The sequence below is a fragment of the Myripristis murdjan genome, chromosome 19 (assembly GCF_902150065.1).
Source record: "Myripristis murdjan chromosome 19, fMyrMur1.1, whole genome shotgun sequence".
In the NCBI taxonomy this organism is placed as follows: domain Eukaryota; kingdom Metazoa; phylum Chordata; class Actinopteri; order Holocentriformes; family Holocentridae; genus Myripristis; species Myripristis murdjan.
In genome coordinates this window covers 12,662,923-12,688,453 of record NC_043998.1, presented here as the reverse complement: position 1 = coordinate 12,688,453, position 25,531 = coordinate 12,662,923, and the positions used below count along the sequence as shown (strand labels likewise).

The 25,531-nt window shown below is 45.0% G+C and overlaps 1 protein-coding gene across 1 annotated transcript in view; it reads right to left on the bottom strand.

The window, feature by feature from the left end:
* The window catches only part of raraa (retinoic acid receptor, alpha a), a 172,964-nt gene that overhangs the window by 112,264 nt on the left and 35,169 nt on the right, over positions 1-25,531 (bottom strand). The window contains 1 exon segment of the mRNA XM_030077595.1: positions 11,155-11,276. The gene's annotated coding sequence lies outside the window, so the exon portion shown is untranslated.

The following is a 25,531-nucleotide window of genomic DNA, read 5'->3' as shown; positions in this document are numbered from 1 at the left end:
ATCATTATATTTTTCCAGAGATGACCTATGAAGGTTTTGGACTTCCCACAAAAGCTACTTGCAGACATGAAAAAAACACTTGATGGACCAGGACTTTCAGGGTCACTGAAAATATAAAAAAAATACTTAAATATCAAAGAACAATTAATCATGGAAACATAAAATTGCAATATGTGATTATGTAAAAGTAACTGAGCGGCCGGTCTTGTCCAAGTGTCCTTGAGCAACACAATACATTCTGAGATGCTTTTGATAAGACCCTCGGCTAATAGGCTTTAAATTCAAATGTAGATGTTATAAAGATGAGATCTTAGGAATTTAGGTAAGAGTGTTTGCTGCCAGCATGCAAGATTTATTTCCTCCGCACAGATCCACCTCTCTGTCCATCTGCAAGCTAAACTTAGACAATGAAAATTAATAAGCCAGCACCTAAAGCAGCAGTGACACTTGTAACATTGGCCCCTATTACTTTAATGGACGATATAGGCCAGGTCTGTGATATTTCAATTAATAGACAATGGGACGATGTGAAATAATGACCTATAGGAGGTGATGAGTGACACGTGAGAATGAGGCGGTAACAGTGGCACGTATCGCTTTAATGGACCATACCGGTTGAGCACAGACAATAGGAGTTAATAGGAAATGTAAAATCATGATGTGGTCGACGTCTGAAAGGGTGAAGCTGTTACATCTTAATGCACTACTGCATACGGGGGGTGGAAACCATCTGAAGGCTGCTAATAGCAGCAACTGTCGGTCCCGCATTAACCTTGAGAACAGCCAGGGGACTGTGTTAGCCCCATTGACCTCTATGTTTCACACACACACACACACACACACACACATATGACTGAGAACGATCGTGACCTCTTTCTTTGTGGGGAGGGTGATTGTCTGTGTCTGTGTGTGTGTGTGTGTGTGTGTGTGTGTGTGTGTGTGTGTGTGTGTGTTTCTCTCTGTGTCTTATGAGCACCATCAGTAGGATTAAATCAGTCCATCACAGGCTGGTGTAACATCATATAGGCCTGTCTGAGCCAAATTGAAATCACCTGAAACCCTTCCTGCTGCCCTGAGGGTTGAGGTCCATGTAGGCCCATAATAGCCCTCCCTCAGCTGATTGTGTGTGTGTGTGTGTGTGTGTTCATCAGATCAGCAGGGAAGAGTATCAGTCACATCTGTGTGCGAGCTTGACAGAAAAGATGCAAAACTGAAAATGGCTCAACAAAAATGTAAAGCAGAATCATGTATTCTTTGACTGTTCGTTCACTGTTTACTGATGAGAACTAAAATCGATCCGAGCCTCCATTCGTGTGGAACAATACAAAAACTCAGATCCAGGGAAATGCCTTTTCTTGAACTCCACAATTGTCCCCTGTAGTTGAATTGCTGAAACACTGAACAAACAGAACTGATGTCAACCTTGGCACCTCGGCAAAAAAGAGAGGGCGAGAAGCGTAACGTTAGCGAAGGCTGGTCATGTTTTGGTGTTTGGCCTGACTGACAACAGTGATCGTGTGTTGAGGCATGACTAGGCAGGCCATTGCCCATGTGTTTTCAGTCAACTTTCACTGGCACAGAGAGAGAATAGGAATGAGAAAGACGTGGGAGAGGCGTAGAAAAAGAGAGAGAGGGAGAGCAGGAAAACAAAGAGGCATTTCTAAAATAAAATGGTTGGGATGGCTCTGCGGTAACAAGAGGTACAAAGCGTGATCAAACACAGCACTGACCTAATTTTTCCGCCACCCGAAACCGAGAACGAGGGAGAAGAGAGATCTAAGAAGATCAACACTGGACAGAGCGGTCTAAAATCGGGGTGGCCACCATTTTCTGTCTCCGTGAAGCACATTTGACGTCAGCAGTGGTTACTGCAGGAGTGCTGGTGGTGGCAGAAAACCAACAGCGCAGTGTTGGGTTTCATGTCCTTGATAAAAATGTGGGCGCATGCATTTGTGTCTTTTGTGCACACGTCCTAGCCTGCTTATGAGCTCATGAGGGATCCCATGTTACTTTACACGCTCCCATCCGGCTGTCCTCACACACACTGGGCCTATGACGGCGCAAAAAGCTTTCTAAAGGCCTACCGTTTGTGCATGAGTGACCAGAACATTGTGTGCACCGCTGCCTGTGCACTCCCAGTCCAGTCACACAGCCACTGTGGCTGGACTGGATGGGGTATTTTTAGAGGGCTGCTGACAATATCGCATCCCCATACGGGCGTAATCATATTATGTCGGAGGTGCTAAAAGCCTCGAGTTCAGAAAGCAGAGACCAGAATCACATCACTGGAGGGAACCGGCCAGGATACAGAAGCACGAAGGACAAGGAGCTTAAGTGGCAGAGTGGAGAGAGAACAGGACAGGCAAGGACAGAGGACACAAGTCAAGGAGTGTGAAATAGAAGGAGGGTTTCTGATGTCTCCCTTCCAGAGGTGACAAGGAAGGATGAGATGCAGATGAAGCTGTTGGTCGACAATATTAGGTTTGGGCGGGCTCCCATTCGTTTTGTTGTTGGAAGGTGTGGTGGTGGCATTGGTTGGAGGCCCCGTCTTTGTGACGCTGTTAGGTGGTATTGGCAGCTCCAGCGGTTCAGTCGGGCCCCGGCGATGATAGATGGAAGTCTGAACTTTAATCAGAATGGCGCCCGGAGCATTTTCAGGGAGGTAAACAGGTTAATCAGTCAAGCCCTCCCCCTCTCCCTCCCTCCCTCTCATTCTCCCCTACTCTTTCCTCAGCACATGACCACTTCTGACACTGGCATGCCATTCGTCTCTTTCCCATCAGCACCTTACCCCGCTCCTTTCCCTCCTCCAACAGCTGCCCCTCATCCCACCTCCCACCCCAGCAACCCTTCCCATAAAGCATATCCCACCATCATATGAAAGGGAAGTGAACATCAAGGCCCCCGTCACCCCATTCAATATCTCATAGTATCATCCACCATAAAACTATGAGGTGGGAGGACAGCATTTGGCCAACAGCAGCCATTCATATGCTGCTGACTTCCTGCATTATAGCCCCTCCACTAGATTGCATGAAAAAAGGTGGATAATAGCCGTGGGCCGATATCCATCAACATCATATATCATAATATTTGTCACCGTATGCAAAATATTTTACAATATCATGCAATTATTAGCTTTTCCGTATTAAAAGCTGTAATAAGTTTTTTGATTTCACAATGATTCTTGTCTCAGACTTATTATTTTATTTAACCTCCACTTGATTAAATAAAGTTTAAATAAATAAAGTTTAAGTTTTAGTTTCCTGCAAAACAGCTGCACATAGTAACAGTAACGGTGTGCATACGTAACTCTGATGGCATACTATGGCAATTTTGATTAATGTGCAGTTGTTGTACATAAAACATTTCATTTACGATTTTTAAAGAATTTAGAATAAAATGAAATAAATAAAAATAAAATAAAATATTGCAATGTTTCGACAAGACAATATCATATAAAATATCACATACATTTTGGATGTCACCCAAGCCTAGTGGATGATAAATCTTGGCTATAAATTTTCAAACTGTCCTGAAATCAAAACCCAGGGGGGGAAATAGCAGAGAAACCGGTGCAAGCAGCAGCCAAGTATTCTCTATTAGTACTGCCATCCCAAGGGTTAATTTAATAAAAAGGCCCCGTCTTACCGCCTCTCCAAGAAACAGCTCGGCCTGCGAAGCTGCGTAACCACTTGTGCAACATGCAACAGTGTGCCAAATTACTGTACGCCTGACCACTGGACATTTTAATGGGCTACAACTCTACAAAGGAAACCAGCAACTCGGAATTCCCAAGAGTTTATGGTCCAGGCCACATTCTATGTTTTTGTCATCTGTCTCACACGTACAAAAGAGTTTTCTCTCTCTCTCCAAGAAAAATAAACTATCAGTTGTAACCAACCCACTCTGGCTAGCCAAGAGTGTGAACATTACAAGGCCTAAATATCTCCTGTGGAGAGACCGGCCCTGTCCAATCTGAAATTACCCACACCGTCTCTTCAACCACATTGCACTTAGGAAGTTGTTGGGACTCTGGAAGCGAGATTATATTGTGTTGTCTGGAGTCTCAACCACAGACTTAGCCGAGCAATCAGCGAGGGCCGACTCCCGCCAAGATAAACTTCACAGGCGGTTGCCACTCATTTACGAGCTCGGTCGTGCGACTTGCCTGCATCGCTGCGGCATTTTTACTGCCGTGCATCAACCCAGTCACCTCAGAGTGTCTCTCTGGCCCTCGCAGGAGCGTTGATTGGGTTTGGAATTAAATGTAATTCTGCTTCTTGTTCAAATTTGTTCAGGATATTGCAAAAGGACAGAGGTTGTTGTGCAATGTGTGTTAGGAAACACGCTTTACAGGAGGCCTTGTGGGGGTGGGGGAGAGAGCTTATTTGTGTACTGTACAAGGTTTTTATGTTCAGTGCACTCCAACTGTGCTCCTTAGTGTTCTTACCTCTTCCTCCCCACCCCCTCCTTGTCGTGGGGAGAAATCTGAGCATTCCCTTGTTTAATGATGTGAGCGCATCAGTACTTTGGTTTGAACCATAGACACGAGCCCATTGCACCTCAGAGGGAGAAAAATGCTAATGAAGGTATTAATGATGGATCAGTGCATAACTCAAGGTGGCAGGGAGAGAGGAGGAGGACAACTTCGGCAGCATCAGCCTTAAAAAAATTGTAAAAATAAAATACCAAGAGAATAGAAGGCTGCGTAGGAGTTAAGAAAAAGGGAGTGAAGAGTGCCGGAAGACATTCGCCCTGTTGTTTGGGAATTGGTGGAAGGCTGGCTAACACATACACACAAACAGTGAAATGGAAAAATATATAGGCGAGCAGAAGCATGCACACATGCACGTCCATGCATGCACACACAAACACAAAATGTATAGGCTGAACTCCTCTGGGACAAGACTCCCATGTGAGTTTACTCCCTCTCCTCCATTCTCTGGGGATTTTCTTACTGTGTGAACATCCATGTCACATACTGTAGACTTCTATTATCTCTCCACTCAGCGCTCATAAGTCACTTGTTCTTTTCCATTGCTCTCTCTTTCTCTTTGTCTTCAGGAGGAAGTCGAGGATTCAGGGAGAATGCTCATTCGCTCAAAATGCCTGAAATGAAATGAAACCTTAGGTTCTCATGCCTCATACAGGCATGGTGACTATCTCTGCTCATCAGGTTCAAGTTCAAGTAACTTTATTGTCACGCAGCCGGGCTGGTGGAATTTGTCTCAGTACAGCTTGAGCGGCTCACATTTACATTTGCAACATATGACACCAAATACAAATAGTGGCCCAGTAACATATACACAGGCGACACACATAGGACCGACATGTAATGCAATACACATGGGACAAACATGCCTCCTGTTGCTTGTTGCAGCAGGAATATTGATCAAACATTGGTCCTTTTCCAAGGGAACAAAAAAAAAAAAAAAAATCGCGGTCACTACCTTCTGTCATGGTTTGAGGAGACTTGACTGGTTGATGCTAGATTTTTTTTTTTGTGATAATTAAAGCGCTCCTGTGTAACTTTCTAACTGTTTCTGACTGTTATTTTTTTATTTTTATTTTTTTTCTGACTGTTACATTTGTTTCTGACTGTTACATTTGACTTCTCTTCCCTTCTGGCAAGTCACTGTAGAGTCAGACATCTTTGTGACGTTTTGTGACTCAGAGAGTGGGGAAAACTAAACAGCAGAGACACAGCTTTTAAAAAATGTAAACCCTAGTTCTCGCAAAACAGGCAAGAATATGTGTCATTGTTTATACACATGACCTTTTATTTTTATAGGTGAGGTTGAGCTTTCTCATCATACAAAAATCACAGTAGGTTAGTGTCTGATATGGATATGGTGAAAGCTGGTTTGGTGGGGATGGGGTATATACAATGATCAGTGCAACCACAGGATCTTCCCCAGTAAAACCTACAAGAAACCGAGCGAGAGCAGCAAATGTAAGCAGTGCATATGCTTTTACATCTATCCTAATTCAGACCATAGACAGCTAATTGTTGTAATAACTGCAGCTGCAATACACTTGTTGGCCTTACTGGAATTTGCAATATTGAACAAATTACTTACAAACATACCTAACAATATGCAACTAGCCATTGGAACAAGGTGTTGAACACAAATACGCATTCTCCACATCCTGAAAAGTGGCCTGGAAATCTCCACGGCCTAATAATGTATGGCAGACAGGGCCTGTTGGAGCGGTAGCCCAGCTGAAAGTGATTTGGGGAGATGAAGAGAGCGGGGGGGCTTGGGGGGTGAGGAAAGAGGGATCGAGGTAGAGGGAGACAGCCATCAGCCTTGTCGTCCCATCTGTCTGTGGTTATAGATGAATCTGTCCTGACAACACAGGAGAGGCTCAGACAACGCCTCCCAACCCCCAACCCATCTGCACACGGGCACGCACACACACACACACACACACACACACACACACACACACAGAGTCAAGCAAAAGGAGGCAGGAAGTGAGGGAGATGTGAGTAAAAGTAAATCAAGTAGACAGAGTTAGGTAGAGACAGAGCCTGATTCAGAAAAATGCAAGAAAAAATGAACAAGAGAGAGAGAGAGAGAGAGGAGGGACAAATCGTTTCGTTAAAAGAGGCAGATCAAGTGGCGGGCAAGAAAAAGGAAGAGAGGGGTGGATGTGGACAAGCGGGGGAGAGAGAGAGAGAGGGGACAGCTAGAAAAACACAGAGAAAGAGGGAAAGCGAACATAACAAATAGAGAAACTGAAAGAGAGAGAAACCCTGACAGTGAGAAAAAGCAAACCGAGTAGAGGGAAAAACTGACAGCAAGAGAGAGAGTGTGAGAGAGAGAGAGTGAGAGAGAGAGAAGAGGATGGGAGGACGCCTTATTTTCCTCCGCTCTCAATTTGCACAAAACTTTCATTACCACCAATTTAGGCTGGGAGCCGCGGGCTGGACCATTAGGCCAGCCCGGCATCAATCAGCCTAATCTCCCTCCCAGGCCGCTAAATTACAGCACCCAGTTGCTTATTAAAATTTGTCGCCCGTCTCCCAACACCCGGCACTGCTGGAGATTAGGCAGGAGCCCCCAGACAAATCTGTTCCAGAGGAGAGGAAGAGGAGGAGGGAGAGAGACAGAAAGAGAGAGAGAGAGAGAGAGAGGGAAGGAGGAAAGGAAGGAAGGAAGCTGGCAGGGACAGTAGGAGGGGAATAAAGAGAAATGTGCCTGCTCAGACAGAGTGGATCAGAGTGGGGGCCTATCATCTGGTTTGATTTATACACTCCTGTAGAGCTGGCTTTGGCCTCGCTCGCATGTGTGCTGGCGTGCTCTCTCACACACACACACACACACACTTTCTCGTCCTCTCTGCATCTCACCCTCCTTACACACACATATACATCCCAACACACCCTGCACACACCCCACCCCAGTGTGAAATGCACAGTTTTCCCATTCCCATCAACATCCTCAGACATATACCTTCAACACACACACACACACACACACACACACACACTAAGGTTGAGAATGCCAGGCTTTGCGACGCCTCCCACTGCACACTCAATCAAACCAGCGGCCAGATAAGACGCATGATGAATGGCGTAATTGAAGGCAGTGGCGGGGTAATGCTGCAGCGCTCCGGGTTTGGAAGGGGGTGGATGAAGGGGGGGGGGAGCAGCGAGCGGGTGATTAGCCTCTAGGATTTATTGTTATTGCCCGTCTTATTAAAAAATACTAAGACTGTCTGCCTCGCCTACTGTAGCGCGCCACGGCATGGGAGCATATAGGGCCCTACACCTCTGGATGGATGAGCACACGTCAGGTTTGTCCTGTATGCATTTGGAGGGAGGGCGCGAGGGATTTGCAGTCCACGTGCATTGCAGGGATGAGGACGGCGACTCGGCAAAAAAAAAAAAAAGATGAAGATGTATATGCACATGACGGTTATATGTACAGTAATACAGAGATATCTACAGTTTTCACACCCAGGAGATTTTCATTTTCTCTTCTCCCCCTCCTTCCGCTTCCTCTCTAGGCTTTGTGAAATTTAGAACATGATGGAGGAAGGAGGAGGGGTGTTCCTTTTTCTCACTTTGAGTTAGGTCTGCCAATATCAAATGCAATTCAGAGAGAGAGAACACGACAGAGAGAGAGATAGAGAGAAAGTGTGAGTGTTGGGGGTTCTCATGTAGAGCACTATGTAAGAGGGCAGTTACTGCATGGTAATCTTATTTAGTATTATTCTTTAACACAGTTTTCAACATCCACCACGATCTGGGAGTTCCTAAAAGTCAGTAACTGTAATAAAATGGACTTTTAGGGGTTGAATTTTCTACGGTGATTCATTACAGCATGGCTGGGTGGTCGTTAACGATATTGTCTCAGCACTTGGTAAGACCAGCCAGCTGTCCAGCAAAGTGAAAATATTCTGCGAGCTGGAACTTAAAAACTACACGTCTTACAGGACTGCAGCAACATCTTCATGGCTAAAACTGCTGTAGAGCTCTCGTAGGCATGAGGGCTTGTAGCAGAGTTGATGTGAGAAAGTCCATGACTGACACCATTGCTAATGAAAGAGGGCACAACTCTATCTATCAAACTGAAGTGCTCTGCTAGCCCTCGCCTGGTACAACGCTACAATATAACTCTCAGTTAAGTGGTGGATTTATATCCAGCAACAGCATAAAATCAGCGTGCACTGTTACTAAAATTTCATGAGCATAGCTGAAGACAACAGGTGCAACTGAAGGGGGCGGAGAGAATAAAAACGAAGATCATTTTTAAATTTTTAATCCACAGCAAAACCACTGGTTTGACTGGAACAGAAATCAATACAGAAAGGACCTCAAGAGTTTCACTTTCATGATGTTTTCTACAACAAATGATGACAATACAAACATTTTAATGAAAACTACTGTCCCTTAACTGTAGGTTACTCTCTCCTTTCACCAGTCAAAAGGTATCAGGGGCCAATGACAGCACAGAGCCAGGTGGCGTGCTGACAGGCTATGCTAAGGCCGCCGGCTCTCTGACAACACGGTTTCAGCGTCCCTCTGTCGTAACACAGCAGGGCCTCATCCAGCAGGTGAGCGAGAGCGCGTGCAGGGGGATTTCTCCTCTGGCTGTCCATGCCATCTGATGACCCTGATTTACTGCGGTAAATGGCGTTCGTTGTAGGCTAATCGATCTTAATGGCTCCTGACTTGTGGCACATGAGGAGATGATTTCAATTAGCCAACTCAGGATGTATTTTGTTCATAGTTACACTGGCATATTCTCTACACACACACACACACACACAAACGCACACACACAGGTCTTGGGGAACCAATTAACATCAGGTTGGAGTGGCAAATCAATATTAATTTTGGTTTGGCTGCCCCTTTGATAAAAGCACTGAACTTTAACAGTCCAAGATGTGTCACAGCGTATCAGACTGACCAGTGTACAACGTGTCAGCAGACAGCAGGATGTATGGGCTAATTGCTGTAATTAGGCATGACTTTTAATTGCTTTTCACTGACCCATGAGGTACTGTACCTTGCTTTGTGTCCTCCTCGCACTAACCTCCAAAAACAACTGCCCACCTTCGGGACAAATCAAATTTGATCGAAAAATGCCATTCTAAATATACTCTGTTTAAACTATTGTTGTAGCTAACTCACATTACAGATGATCGCGTGAAGAGAAAACCAAGGGGCAGTGTCTTATTTAAAATTTAAAAGGAGGTATGTCATTCTCTCTGTCTCATCGCCAGCTATGTAAAAAGAGCAAAGAGACAGCGACCTGCACCTCAGCCATTTTATACCTCACCCTCATAAATGGATTAACACACGCAACGGAGATCATATGCTTGTGAAACACGGCCAAGGAAGGACACGCAGCAGCCGAAAACACATGCACTGGAGATTCAAGCGTGGTCACTCAGATATTTGAGCACAGAGAAACATACATACCTGCCGCACACACCCTTCAAACAAAACTGGCAAAGCACGACGGCTACAAAATACGTGGTTGCTGAAAGCGTGTCCACTGTCAACACATGCCCACACTGTGACCAATACAAGGGAAACCACACATGTACACAGTGAGCCAACTGTGGTCTCAGACAATGCCCATTCAACTGCTGCAAAGAGAATAGAAACATGGCAGCCAGTTTGCATGAAAGCTTTATTAGCATAGCACCTAGAGTATTGTAACACTGACGGCCTGATGCCAGCTAAGTTAAAGGAAGCCAAAATACTCGGCAATTTAAAAAATTTTAATGTGTTGCTGATTCACTCAGTGATTTCATGGGGTACTGCTGCCAGACCCATCTATCAAGAGTTTTCTTTTGGTGTTTGTAACTCATTTTTGGCTAAACACAGCTTATTCACTCCAAATGCTCAGGTCTTCTTTGAATGTGGTTTTCACATTAATGCTAAATAGATGCAAAGTCTAATGCATCATATCCATATGGGATGTTAACATCCATATGCAATGGGTCATCTCTCTTGCAACTGACAACATTATGTATAAAGTTTATTACATTTATTTGTGGTGAATGGTAGACTTGGGCGATATCCAAAAAAATTAATATTACAATATTGTCTTGTCAAAATATGGCATCTATGTCAAATATATATTGATTCTTTTAAAATCTCCTAAATTAAATGTTTTGTGTACATCTAGGGTGGGGAACCACCACTCTCCAGGGCTGCAGCCCGCATGGCCTGCGAGGCAATTCATAAATACAAAACAAAGTAACTCAAAAATGCTTTAGACAGCGATTACATTTTTTTCTAATAAAATAACATAAAATAGTAAACACATCCTTTTGGGTGGTCCCTTCCGGCTGTATGCCTAGAAAAAATAGACTAGCCACCGAAACTGGTGCTTCAGATCCTGTCCTGTCATTACTGGACATTTTAGAATTGCATCCACCGACATAAATATTAAATTGAAACTTTCCACACCTTTAAAAATAATGTCATCAAAATAACGAGGCTCAGTACTAAAGAGGTGTCTTGTATAGACTCATATTGGTAGAGGACATTGCATATGGCCACAGATCTCACAATATTATCAGATATCAGCCCAAGCCCTGTGCTGCTGTGTGTCCTTGATCCACAAAATGATGTACAAGTAAAAAGTCCAGATTCAGAGTGCAGTATGTGGTGCATGTGTCTACCTGTGTTGGTTTCCAGCAGCCCTGTGTGTTGCTGTTCAGACTGATTGAGCGGCGTGCTGGTCAGCCAACTGGGCTTCCGGCTGGTGGGCTGCACGCATCGATCGCCTGGACGAGCCCTTCTTCTGGAGCACAGAGAGAGAAACAGAGAGAGAGAGAGAGCGAGCGAGAGGGAGAGATGGAGGGAGAAAACAGAGGGGAAATGAACAGTGCAGAGGCAGATGAAAGGTTGCCATCGAAAGATGAGAAGGAGAGAGAAAAGAGAGGAACGGAGGGGAGAGAAAACAGGAAGAGGGGCACATTAGCTTAAATGAAAGTTTATTAGCTGTATCAGTCAGACGGGCGGGGTGGGGGTCTTGCCTCAGGCCCTCCATCCTCCCTCTCTATCTATTCTCCTTTCCCCTACTCTACCCCCTCTCTTTATTTATTTGTGTGTGTGTGTGTGTGTGTGTGTGTGTGTGTGTGTGTGTGTGCGTGCGCATGTGTGCAGGAGGGAGGGGTCGGGGCAGGCATGACGGGAAAACATTAGCTTGTTGGCGGGCCGCCTGTACGCCAGCCAGTAATTGGCTTGGGTAATGGTCATGTCCAGACAAATGGTGTGGGCCCTAACCGTGTTACGAGCAACCAACTGCTCCGCCTTTATTCACAGTGTCGGAGAGAGGCCCGAAGCCTGTGGCGTTATGCCAAAGATGTCTAGATGCTGAATGGCTACGACGTGCGTGCGTGAGTGCGTTGGGGCCTGCGAGAATGTACGAGATACCTACGAAACATGTGATCGACTCAGACAACACGGAGGGGTTTTCTCCCCACCTCAGGACGGATGTGTGTTTGTGTCGCCGGCGCTGTGATGAGGGGCGGAAAAGATGGCTGCACTAGTCCCCCCGCTCACCTCAAGGGACAAACCGACATCTGCCTGTGTCCTCCAAACAAGTGACAGATAGAGGAATGGGGTTAAGAAAGAGAGGGAGGAGGGAGGGGGTGCATGACGAGAGAGAGAGAGAGAGAGAGAGAGAGAGAGAGAATAAGGGGATAAGTTCCATTTTTCATCCGTCCCTCCCTCCGCTCTGCATCACTTCGCCTTCTGTCTGACGGCAAGCTGAGCCACTAATGTCCATTGTGTCTGGATGGGCTGTATGTGTGTGTGCGTGTGTGTGTGTGTGAGTGTGTGTGAGTGAGTGTGTGTGCGTACATTAAGTTGTGCATTCTTCTGTCTATGTAGTATAAGTGCAGATAAAATGTAAATGTTCCTGCAGCAGCAGCATGCATACTCGGCAACATGCATGCATGGATATGATGGTGCAAGTGTGTGTGTGTGTGTGTGTGTGTGTTGTGGCAGCCCCTCAGCCATCCTGCTATCATCTCCCGCCAGACAGGCCCCACCGAGCCGACCCAGCTGGATAATGAGATCCATTATGATTTACGTGCCAAGAGGACAGCCAGACAGAACAAAGACACACACTCACTCACTCGTACACACACACTCGCTCACATACAGTCAGTACAGACTGTGTGCATCGGTTGTGTGTGTGTGCGTTCATGTGGTATTGTAAGTTTGTGTGTGTGTGTATGTGTATGTGTGTGTGTGCGTGCTCTCTATCTCTCACTGTATGTGCTGATGTGTGCTGCCAGTGTTTCATATTTCAGTTTTTTCCTTCTTGTGTGTGTGTGTGTGTGTGTGTGTGTGTGTGTGTGTAGCTGCCTGTAGGGCATCCTGCAGTGGGTGCTCTTTCTGTTTGTAACTCGAGAACATGGACCCTCTCTCTCTCTGTCCGTGTTTCTCTCCATCGTTCGCCTTCCTTCACACACACACTCTCCTTCTTCTCTCTGTCTCGCTGCCCTCAAAAAGCAAACTCAGTGAAAGATTCAGAGCCCCAAGTATGCTTCTTTCTCTCTCTCTCTCTATCTCACACACACACACACACACACACACACTCATCCACGGGTCCAGGACCTTGCGGGCAGAAAGCAAAAGGTGAAAATTACGAGTACGTGCTGCATCAAAAATGGAGACCAAACAACAGCTGAGTCTGATTGATCAGTACCTCCACTGTGCACTGGAGCTGGTCAGGGATTTGTTCCAGGGTAGCCGCGTGTAGAGTGTGTGTGTGTGTGTGTGTGTGTGTGTGGAGGGATTTGTTAGTGGAGAGCCGAAGCAGCTGTCAAATGCACTTTGGAAAAGGAGCAGGCTATTGCTTCATTTCACCTTTTGGGGATGGGGGAGGGGATGCTGCCTCAGCTGAGAGCAGGAGGCGATAAGGTGGTAAAGCCCGATGCAGGTAGGAGCTGTTGCTGCTGGCTCTTATAATCCAGATGAGCTAAAACCCCCATTTTACTTCCTTGATTTAATATTTTTTCTCTTATAATTATAGATTGGGGCGGGACATAATGTGAGGAAGGATTTTTTTTTTATTAAACCAACAAGATATCATCTATCAGCTAGGGAGAGAAACAGTTTAATTTGATGACATGCATGGAAGGGGCGGGACTGTTCAAAAATTTGTCAACATTTTATGGGTTGAAATTTCTATTTAAGCCTACTGGTGCAGCATGAGCTACATTTTTTTTTTCCAGAAAGTAAACATCCAGTCTATAATTCCAGACTATATTTAAAACCCTTGATCGGTGATTTACATTGAGTTTCTGGTGCTGTCCTGTTGTTTGATGTATTTCTGTTATTCCGCAGCTAACCAGCAGCCAGACGTTAATCCACTGACATCACAGAAGGATTTTCTCAAAACAGCTACAATGCTGTTTAAAAGGGGGACATTTTTTTCAATCATGAAAAACAGAAATATTAGCTGTCAGGTTTCAGTGCCAACCCATAAATAAAAATCAGCAGGAGCATCTTCTTTATAGAACTCATTGACTATTCTTTATAGTGATTTGCAGCAAAGCTAAACAAACATAAAGGGGGAAATGCAGCATAACAGAGGGAAAGCTCATTTCTCCCATTAAACTAAACGATATGAATCGTGTTTAAAAACAGAATTACACCCTAAAATACCAAAATGGCACCAAAAACGCAATGTAAGGCACTGTGTTGTTATAGGAGTAAACTGTCCAGTGAATCAAAGTGAGAACACACTGAGCAAAGGACAGTGGGCAAACAATCAGAGCCATGTTTGAGAAAGGGACACCAGCAAACTTGTAATTGTTCAATGAGCGCAATTCCTAGACTTGCAATATGTCTCTTCCTCTCTGTCTCTCTTAATGCACACACACAGAACACCACACACACACCCCAGTCTACTCTCTCTCTCATTTGAGAGCGGGTTCAGAAAACAATGAGGGGATTCTCTGCTGTTCCTGCTTTATGGAGTATTCAAGTGACACCAACTCAATTAGAGGCATAAATGCCAAGATCCAGACTGGGGGGGGGGGAGAGACAGAAGGAGAAAGAAAGAGAGAGAGAGAGAGAGAGAGAGAGAGAGAGAGAGAGAGAGATGAAGAGAAAGAGGACAATGAGGACATTAGGCAGAGGCAGGGAAGAGGAGAAGGAGGAGGAGGAAAGAGGAGTCAGGCTGGGAGGAAGAGTTAAGGACACAAAGAGAAAAGAGGGGAATGACAAGGGATAAATCTCCTATGGGAAATGTGTTGTTTAAGAGTGGGAATGAGACTGAGAAATAGAAAGAGGAGACAAGTGAATGGGGAAAAAGATGGGTAACAAAAAAGAAGACAACTATGAATGAGGCGGTGCTTGTAGATTTGGCAGAGAGAAAAAGAGAGAGAGAGACAGAGAGGGAAAGAGAAAGAGAGATGTATGCCAGCCAGACACACAGCCAGCACTATGAAGACCCCTTGATCTGCTTGCCATTGCTGTGTCTCTCTCATATTAACACACACACACAAACACACACACACACACACACACGCACACGATCCTCTGTGGTATGTATTTCCATCATCAAATATGATCAGCGTTACTGTCCTCAAGCCAACATTCACTCAACCGTGATAACCCCTGTGGGAAGACGCACACAACCACACACAGCAAGACTGGCTGCAGTCTGGACACAGAAACTTTTGATCATCGCATACACACACACACACACACACACACACACACACACACACACACAGGGCCGTCACAGCACAAAATTTCAACAGAGCGGGGACAGAGCAGGGCTTGTAGTGGATCTGACCTGCCTGGTGAAATAAAAGGTCAAATTAAATACAATAAAGATCAAAGAGAATCAGGCCTCAGATGAATGGCCTAAGCTTGGTGGTTCCCAAACTGGGGTCCGCAAGGGCTTGACGGGGCTCCAGGAAAATGAGGAGCACTTTAAAGTAACAATATATACATATATATATATATATATATATATATAGTCTCTCTTGGGTTGGGCAGTGAACTTGGCACTTTTAGGGTTATTGATCAAATTATGTCGGCACTATCACATACTTACATGTTATTTCAGTACCTTGAAAGCAGGGTGTGCTGTGAATTCAAATAAATATTGATAAGATTCCTCATGAGCCTTTCGAGAAACTGCACCCTGTTGCAAGTACACATTTGGGTGAGAGAGTATATGTTAGAGAGAAAGAGAGAGGGCGAGACTAAGTTACCTCACTGTGCTTGCGGCTTCCGGGCCGGCTTACACAATTCAAACCTCCACTTCCCATTTCCCTGGTGAGAAATACGCTACAACACACACAGAGAGGGGTGTGAGTCTGTCATGTTCGTCCTCGTTTGACTCCATTTGGGATATGAGTGAGGATGAACATGGAAATACAATGCCAGCTGCTGTGAATATCACACAGCGGGCAAAGGTGGTGCGTTCTGAGACCCTGAAGTCCTTTCCATGTCAGCCCCCCTTGGGCTGAACTCCCTTTTATGGAGGATTTGGCAGCAGAAAGGGCCAAAGAGGGTTATCACAGCTTCCTGGCTGCTGCTCCACAGCTACTCAGCAACAAGATATGACTGTGACAGGCTGGAGGTTTTGGGACGGGTTTGGGAGGGGAGAGGGAGAAATTTGGACTCTTATTGCAGCTTACTTGTATTACTATAGAGAATAAAGTACTGAAAAAATGTACTGATGGGTACCTGGACCGAATTCCAGGCACTGGTACCAATATGAGTTCAAATGTGAATGGTACCCAACCCTACTTCCCACTGGATTTGGGTGATATCCAGAATTTAATATCAAAATTTAACATATCTATTGTTAGTGAGAAGAACTCTGCACTCCTGACTAGTATCTTACTTCCTCTCTATCTTTATTCTACATGTTGGGGATGGTCGTCTTGGCTGTCTTGGTGAAATATGTTTGGCTAGGCAGCTCGTGCTGGTGATCCAACGTTTCAATAATTTCCCTGAATTAACTTTTTCCTCTGCGTGACGTCATCATACCTTTGACGAGGTAGCAGGTCACAGCAGTGGTGCATTCATTCCACCTTGCACTGTTTCGTTTATATTTTGCTGATTTGGCGAATGCATCAATAGCCTAATTGTTGGCTGGTGGTGGCTGGTGGTGGCTGGTGTCGGTGCTGGTGGCCACTCACTCTCGAGTCAAGTTGAGTAAACTGTGCTGGGTGATGGACTCTGACGTGAGACTGCAAATTTGTGTTGTGGCCATGTTCAGTCATTATCAGTCAGTCTTCATGTAAATCCTCTGGCTTGGCATTTTCTCCAATGTTAAAGCCGAAATACTGTCAAATTGGCAAGCTAACATTCTTCTTTGAAACTAAGTCCTCCATGTCTCCATGTATATTAAAGTGCTGCATGCATGCCTACATCATGCTGCCACCACAACAGTTCTGCGTGCATTTTTTCAAAATAAAAGTCCGAAGATGCTGTTCAACATGTGATATGAATATATATGAAAAGACGATATATGAACAACTGTTCAATATTTGATATTGTGAAAAATATCGCAAATTACGAGAAATATTGCGAGATTCGATAATATCTAATATCGGCCGAAGCCTACTTCCCACTTACACCTTGTGCAATGTATCCATCCAGATAGTTTCTGTGATTCGGCAAGGTTTCCAGCTTGCAATGACTGTCCCTGTATCTATAGTTTGCCAATGTTCTTTGGCAGGAAATAGTTTGCAATGAAATTCTTTACTGTGACTGTGGATCATCCCAGGTATCTGTGTCATTGCTTTTGGAAAGAGCTGCTGCTGTTGACCTTTTCACCTCCAAGTTTTTAATGGTTAACTAACTAACAAAGGAATACACATCCAGCCCCATTGAATGGTGGTGCTAAGAGACTGGATACCTGGCAAAATCACACAGAAATAATCTGGATGGATAGATTGCTCTAGTGGTAAGTAAGCAGCCAGCACAATGAGCAAATGTACGCTGTTTACCAGATGGTGATCTCTGGAACATCAGTATTTACAAATTAGCCTATTAGTTTGGATCACCCAGCCAGGCAAATTTTAGATACATCAACACAGTCTAGGTGCATATGAACTATTGTGGGAAAATGTATGTTTTCACTTGGTGTCATAGTGGCCTAACATTGCACATTGCATTACCATTTAGTGGAGGCTTTATACCAAAGAGCCTGGCAGAGTCACTGTATGTATGGGTGGGCTCGACTGCAACCAAACCTCTAACCATGAAGATATTATCTCTATTCTCTGTATAAAAATGGACAAATCTTTGTGGTCACAAAGAAATTCCCATCTCTGCAGACAATAAAGTGTTCATCTTCTCCATGGTTAGCCACTCTGTGAAGTATTCTGAGCTCCAAGTCGGCATGAGCAGCCCATGCTTAACCCACAACCCCAATGTTGTGGCAAGTCCCACGCTCCTACCAGTACAGCAATCAGCACCAGTGTCACAACCCAAAACACATGCTGCAGCCAAAATAATTCCCTCTAATTGAGCACCAGCAAAACAACATTGCGCCTCAGATCTTCCTTGGACAAAAACCTAACATCAATATTTCTCCAACAAACCAAAACAGGGTGAGTGCCCTCCCCTGCCCCACCCCTCAATCTTCTTTAACAAAACAACTGTGCACTCGCTGTGGTGCCAACCCCAATCACTTCCCAAAGCGCCAGGTGGTTCTCATTGACTGGGGCCCGGCTCCTCAGCTCGGCAGGACGCTTCGCCAGAGGAAATTGGCTCGTCTATGCGCGTTTATTGCTCGCAAGCTCTTGCGAACGAAGCTGTGCGGGCCCTCCAAAACTGGCACTGGCCTTTGTTCAGGGGCTTTGAGCGGCCTGGTTCGCAGTATGGAAACAGCTGCTGCGGTGTGCATTGCACCATCCAAAGTAACAATTAGAAACACCCTTTTCCTATTACTCCCCACCATTAACCGCCATTGTATGGAATTAGTGGCCGTCCATGGAATAAGTGGATTTTAATATGTGCCCTCTTTGTGTAGGCTGTGAGGCTGCAGAAGTGGCGCTCCTCTACTAATGAAGAGGATGAAAGGGAAGCGTTAATCAAACAGAGCATCTCATCTGTGGTAATAAGGACCGGTTGGAGTGGAGAAGAACCCCTGGAGTGGCTCCCCGGCTGTGCACATGTGTGTGTGTTCGCACATTCATGTGTGTGTGTGTGTATGAAATGAGGGTGGGCACTGATGTGAGCTTAGATGGTGTATAATTTATTGTACAGATGTCACAAGAATCAACATGTTCAGATGCTCCGTCGATACCAAAATTTTGAAAACAATACTATTTTTTAGTACTGCCGCAGCTTGACACCTCGCTTGGTTACTCAGCTTTATTCTCATGTAGAAACCACATTATCATAACACTGTATTTGTTGTTACAGCAGGACGCTTCATCCACTTCCTCTAAAATGAAATTAGTATTCTGGTTCTTTTTCAAATGAGGCCTAACCCTAACCCTAACCCTACTCTACAGTGTTAAATTCTATGTCCTGTCTACTTTACAAGAGTAAGTGTGAAACATATATGTTCTGTTATTCTTAATCCAGTCTTTATAGATGAAATTTACCGAGGCTCAATAACCTGCATAGTGGTTAAAAGTGTGGTGGCTGTAATAACAAAGCATAAATAAAACAAACAATGCTGGGGGGAAAAATGCATAAAGTGACACAGTGGTGTGTGGTGAGGCCTCATGTCTAATTGGTTAGCCTCAATCCACAGGGATGAAGCCCCTCTAAGGGCCAATCCCTTTCCGCTAGCAGCTCTTCATCCCTGCAAGGCTCTCTTGCCTCAGAGCGCAGTGCTAACCAGCAGGGTGTGATTAGATTTAAATGTCAAGAGGCATAGGACAATACAGTTATCTTCCAAATTATGTCCCATTAAAGAGCCTAAGCAGTGCGCCTCCCTCCTCAACTAACTAATCATCAGCCAGATTCATCATCTAACAGACTGGGGCATAATTTGGGGGGCTGTGGTTTCCTTTGCCTCTCTCTTTCTCTCTGTGTGTATCTTACATGTGCAAGGGCATCCACCAGTGTCTGTAATGTATGATCAGCGGGTGTGCTCGCTGTGTGTGTGTGCGTGTGCGTGTGTGTTGCTCCAGAGGGAGCTGGTTCAGCGCCCCAGGCCAGTGCCCCATTAAAGAGAGAGAGAGAGAAAGACTGTGTGTGAGACGGAGAGAGAGAGGGGCTCCTCATTTAGACAGAGGGAACAGCAGGCTGTGCTCCACCTGCAGCCAACCAACCAGCAGACAGGCAGCCAGGCAGGCAGGCAGTGGGACAGGGACTGGAGGCCTCCCATCTGCCTCCTCCTAATTCACCCACTGTCCTGAGGGTGTCACAGGGAACTTCACGCCAAAATAATGGAGTCTCCATCTTCTGGTCTGATATTTTTAAAATCATTGTCTCACTCCTCCTTTCATTTCCCTTTTCAGTGTTTCATTATTTTGGCGAAGCAATTTGGACAAAATCAAATATAACAATATCTTTGCCTGAATACCTCAATATCAATTTTGTAACAATATGACTACTGATGTTGATTGATTCAAAATCATTTATAATGTGGATATAATGACCAAGCAGGTAACACAGCAGGTACAATGGCCTAATAAGTTCAGAGAAATGCTTCCATTTACTGTAATGCAGCCCTTAAAACCAGGGAAAGACCACACTTATGTTGTATCACAGTACTGCAAAATTCAAAATTCAATACAATATCTCGGCATTATAAAATTGATATATGGCCCAGTGCCATTCTTCATTCTTGCTTCCATCTGTCCTCTCTCCAGTTTTTGGACTTGCTCAAGGAAGCCTCATCTCTGATCTAGCATGCATTATATAGTTTTGAATCACATCATGTTGGAGGTGGTGGTGTTGGTGGTCTTTTGAAGGACCAAGCCAGGGAATCGGAAGGCTCATATCTCAAGATGGTTTCATTCAAATCCCCATCTCTCTCCCCCTCTCTCTCACTCTCTCTCTCTCTCTTTCTGTGCTGCCTCATCTCCTTCTGCATCTCCATTTCCTGCCCTCCCCACTTCTCAGTATTCATCTCCTATTCATCTTCTCTGCCTTGCATCCTCTCTCCTCCAAGCTCTTTTCCATATCTGCTCCTCTTCTCTACTCTTTTGTCTGATCCTTTGTCTGTCCTTCCATCTCTCTCTCTCTCTCTCCTCCTTCCCACATCTTTTTTCCTCACTACTTCTTTCTCTTTTCATCCCCCGCTCCTCCATCACAGAGCTACTTACACTGGGCTCTGACTTCATACCTCCGCTGGCGATTTATGCGCGGGAGCCTGGGCGACGTGCATTAAAGGCCCCCGCTGCACAGCACCGCATTATAGATCGCCCTATAAATAGCCACTGTGCGTCCTGTAAAAGCTTTTCATTACATAGAGACATCGCTCGATCAATAAAAGCCCCACACTAAATCTAATTACAAAAACGGCTGAGACCAAATATATATATATATATATGTACTTTTTTTTTCAAGATGACCATGCAAGCACAAAAGGACAATGTTTTTGTCAAAGAGCTTTCAAGAAGACTGTTTCAAAAGGAAATACTCAAAGCAAAAGGAAAGATGGTAACTTGAGATGAGGGGAGTATTAGTGGGTGAATGGAAAAATATGGACAAAAAATGGAGGACTAGACAAGGAGGAGGAGGGGTGGCTGACGGATAATGGCGGAAGATGAAATATATGAAAGGTTTAAGTATATCCTCTCCTGACAATGTGCACACACAGAGGAACAGGCAGACTGCTCTACTTTACGTAACTTTATATGCAAAACTTTTTACACTGCAAAAAAATCCTCATCTTAACATGTCATTTGTCTTATTTTCAGTGTTAAAATGTTTTTTTTTTAGAAAGTTTTAAAAATCTGCCAATACCACTTGTTTCAAATGCTAATAAACTTGTTGAAATGTCATTTTCTACTTCGTCATACTAGTGGTCTGATTGTACAGATTCTCCATTTTTTCAACATATTTATACTTGCCTCCCCACCACACCTCCACAAAAAAAAAAAATACTTTACATGACTTGTTAGGATGGTTTGTTTTGCAGTGTACTTTTAGACACACTGCATGTATATACACAAAAATGCATTATGCGCCACCACTGGGCCCCAGCTCAAACTCCACAGGAGCCACTGGTCTAAGCCAGGCATTACATGGCAGACCTCCATAAAAGGTGCAGCTGTAGGAAGACTGGGGGGAAAACTAGTCAGAGAGAGGGACAGAGGTACAGAAAGAGAGAATAGGAGGAGCCAAGGGTGTCATTTCTCTCCCTGTCAGCTCCCTTCCCCCCCTCCACACACACCCTACCACCCCCCCACACACACATCTCCCCCTGAGATGTGGATGCTTCGCGGGGACAATTACCGACTGACACTTCATCATGGGCCGCGCGACAGGCGCTGACGGCCCTCGTCCAAACAAATGATGCTGGGGTCGAGGTTGTGGGCCTGCCTCCGAGTCTGCCTGCCTACAGCCTCGCTGCACGGCCCTGTACTGCATTAGCAAGCCGCACACACACACACACACACACACACACAGGAAAAAAAAGCTACATTAAAAGAGACTCCTCTCAACCAACCAGCTCCCTCCCTTAAGAAAAACACATTTATCAGCAGTGGGGGGATGGTGGGGCAGGGGCTTCCATGGAGGGGTGGAGGGTGGGTGGATGGGGGTGCCACAGTAGTCTCAAACCCACTCCCCCTTAGGTAAGGAGAGAGCTCTTCATCTTTGTGAGGGAACTAGTACTGCGAGTGCACACACACACACACACACACACACACACACACACACACACACACACACACACACACACACACACACACACAACTAATCAGATAATGGGGTTAAACAGCAGTTTAAAAAAGCCAACGAGGCAAAAAAGCGAGCAATGAGCACAGCGACACAGGCATGCATCAATTAACCCGGTGTCTTTGTGGAGCACAGATAACACAGCATTACATTCGAAAGATTACCTTCGCTAGGGGCAACGCTCTGACCGCCTTCTACCCCTCACCGACGGAATCATCAACTCCCTCGCCTACAGTTGAGTTGCGGCTAAGTATAGATTCATAAAGTAGGCCAATCGCTAATACTGAAAAAAGGGGGACGTGTATAGCTTTTTTAAAAGTAGGAGGCATCAAGAAAAGACATGGGGAGAACCTGAGGCTAGTGGTCCCTAAGCTGCGAGTCTGAACCAGCAGATTAATAAAGACTGCCTGCGATCTCTGCATGAGCAGGCCAATGAACATCAATGGAGACAGACATCAAATGCTTCACTGACACTGAAACAACACTTCATAAAAAGCTTGCCGGTCAGGGGACACATTCACCGCAGTGCATGTAGGAGAGGAAGAGAGACAGAGAGGGGAAAAAAACAGAGAATAAACAATGAAACATTTATCAAAGCAAGGCGTACGGCATCATCTGTGCACAAGGGCAGACTGCTAATGCAGGTAGCATTGTTTCTGTGGTTCCTGAGCTGCCACTGTTTGCAGGCTCTGCGCTGCTATGCTTCAAACACTCCCATTTCAGATGGAAGGTTGTTGTAAACAAAAAACAACCTGTTCCCTGCTGGCAGCACACTTTGTGGATGCCCTCTGCGATCCCTAAAGCACTCAGCTGGCATTTTTCTCTCCTTCCCACTGTTACGCGATCCTCTCCCCTTTTCATTATCACATTCTTTTCATTCATATTACAGACATTCTTGCTATTGGCAGTTCATCTTGATAAATGTGTTTATTGCTCCACTCGCTCCCACCAAACCCCGCAACAAGCTGAGGTGTGATGCCTAAGATAAATAAAGGAAGAGGGGGGTGAAAATGAAGGGCAGGAGGAAAAAAAAACAGAGGGAGAGTCATGCGTCATGTTGGAAAGGCCCTTGAAAGTGCTCTCAATCTTTCAGTCAATATTCGGGGTGCAGGCCTGTATATGCCATCATTAAAAGGGGGATGCTCCCCTGTTTATTTATCATAAGGACACACGGCTGACAGCTTCCTGTAAACAAGTTGTGTGTTTGTGTGTGCGCGCACATGCACGCTCGCTGATAACGCACTGGGCTTTCATAACACGCTCTCCCCATACATGGGCTCTCTCCATCCTTTATCTCGTAAAATAGATGGTTGTTGCTTAGTAATGTGGAAGATAAATGGTGTCCTCTCTCTACACTGTGTGATAATGGCTGTTGGAACTCGTCATGGTATAAATACCTGAAGATGTTAAACACAGGATAGACCTTTGTTCCACATGGACACATTCACTGCTGACAGAGAGTTGCACAAGAAGACTAGAATTGAAACTGGACTGAACAATTGATTTAAATATTATCAAAAACCATAATATGGCCATGCGCAGTATCTATATTAATTATTGTGGTGCTGCAGAGACTCCCCTGCCTAAAGATCATATCCTCTAGATGTAAGAAAATTGGGTTTCTCAGTGTAGAGCCCAGGACATCATCATCATTTTAAATTTTTTATAGTGAAAATGAAAATTTGCAAAAATTACCATTCCCAGTAAAATCATGAATCTGCAATATCTGTCAAAGTAATTGCAATATGATTTGTTTGCTATATCACTCAGCCCTAGACTGAACCAATTTACACCATTTTTCATCACCACCAGGCAGTGGCCTGGACTTGGTATTGTGTTTGGCTATGTGTGTCTGCCCGTGTATCTGTCCACAGTGTATCAGTCGAATAATTTTTGTCATAGTTATAACTGTATGATCAAGGTGTTCTCATGGTTGTGGTGATTCAAAACCTTTGAAAAACGTGTTTTGTACCACAATTTAGTGCTACCTCTTCAACTGGTTTTTCCCAAGCGCTGGAGAAAAGGGGATATGCAGGCAGTGCCTCTGTATTTTTAGGTGTAAAGGGGTGGCCCGAGCATTGGGGAAGGGGAGATATGCCTGTGGGAGATCTGGAATCCACTGGGTGCACTCCTTTAGTTTAAGAGCGTTTACCACTCCAAAGTGACCTCAATTGCAGGAATAAGTGAACCTTCATGTACCACTTACATCATATCACTTCAAAATTTAAAGAGCAAGAGACAAAGGAAGGTTGCCAAGAGCTCGCGCAAGTATAGAGGGATGGGGAGAGCTAACATAGTAGATAAAAAAAACACTATAAATGAGCTGCCAAGTATGTTTTTCAAAGGAGAAGACAGCACGACATCTACAGTGCCTTCTGTGTCAGTCTTCTGACTTGGTTTATGTTTGAGGGCCAGTGTCTGCACCAAAGATTAACCAATCCACTCACAAATAAAGAAAAGCTAAAAACGGCCAGCTCAACAGCAGGGTCCAGTCAGTCAGTATCACTGATAACCCCCAACTCCTCTGAGAAGAAGAAAGCCAAGGATTTATTAAGAGCGACGGAAACAGGCAGATCCCCCATCACCCTTTATCCGCCCCTTCCCTTGTTTTTATTTCAGGAGGGAATAGATAGATAAAATGGCAAGGAGTTAGCTGTATGTGTACTGTGTGTCTGTGTGTGTGCGTGTGCTTTTATCGTTTGAAGTCGGAACACTTCCTTTGATGCAGAGAAAGATGGTATGTACTGTATGTGTGCATACATGCCCACAGGGGCACACAGCCTGCATGTAAGCCTGTGTGTGCCATCTTTGAAATGAGGGCACTTCCCTGTTTATGTAACAGAGAGATGCCTCGTAGTTTGCATGTATATGGTTATCAGTGTATGTATGTGTTTGCAGGCTTATTTGGCTGGTCAAGCAAGAGCAGGTGTGTGTGTGTGTGTGTGTGTGTGTGTGTGTCCAGGCTAGCTGACCCACAGAGGAAGACAAATGGCTATAGCAGGGGGCCGTGGCTGACATTTAGGTTTCATGTGGTAATGGACACTGACCTGGCGGGGTCAGCCCTGCCAGCAAGGCAGCGGAGGGGCCCGTTCCTGCACATGGCCCCGACCCTGTAACCAGACACTAACAAAACAGTGGTGGATGCTTACACACACGCACACACACACATAAACACACACACTATCAGTCAGGAGGGAGGAAAGA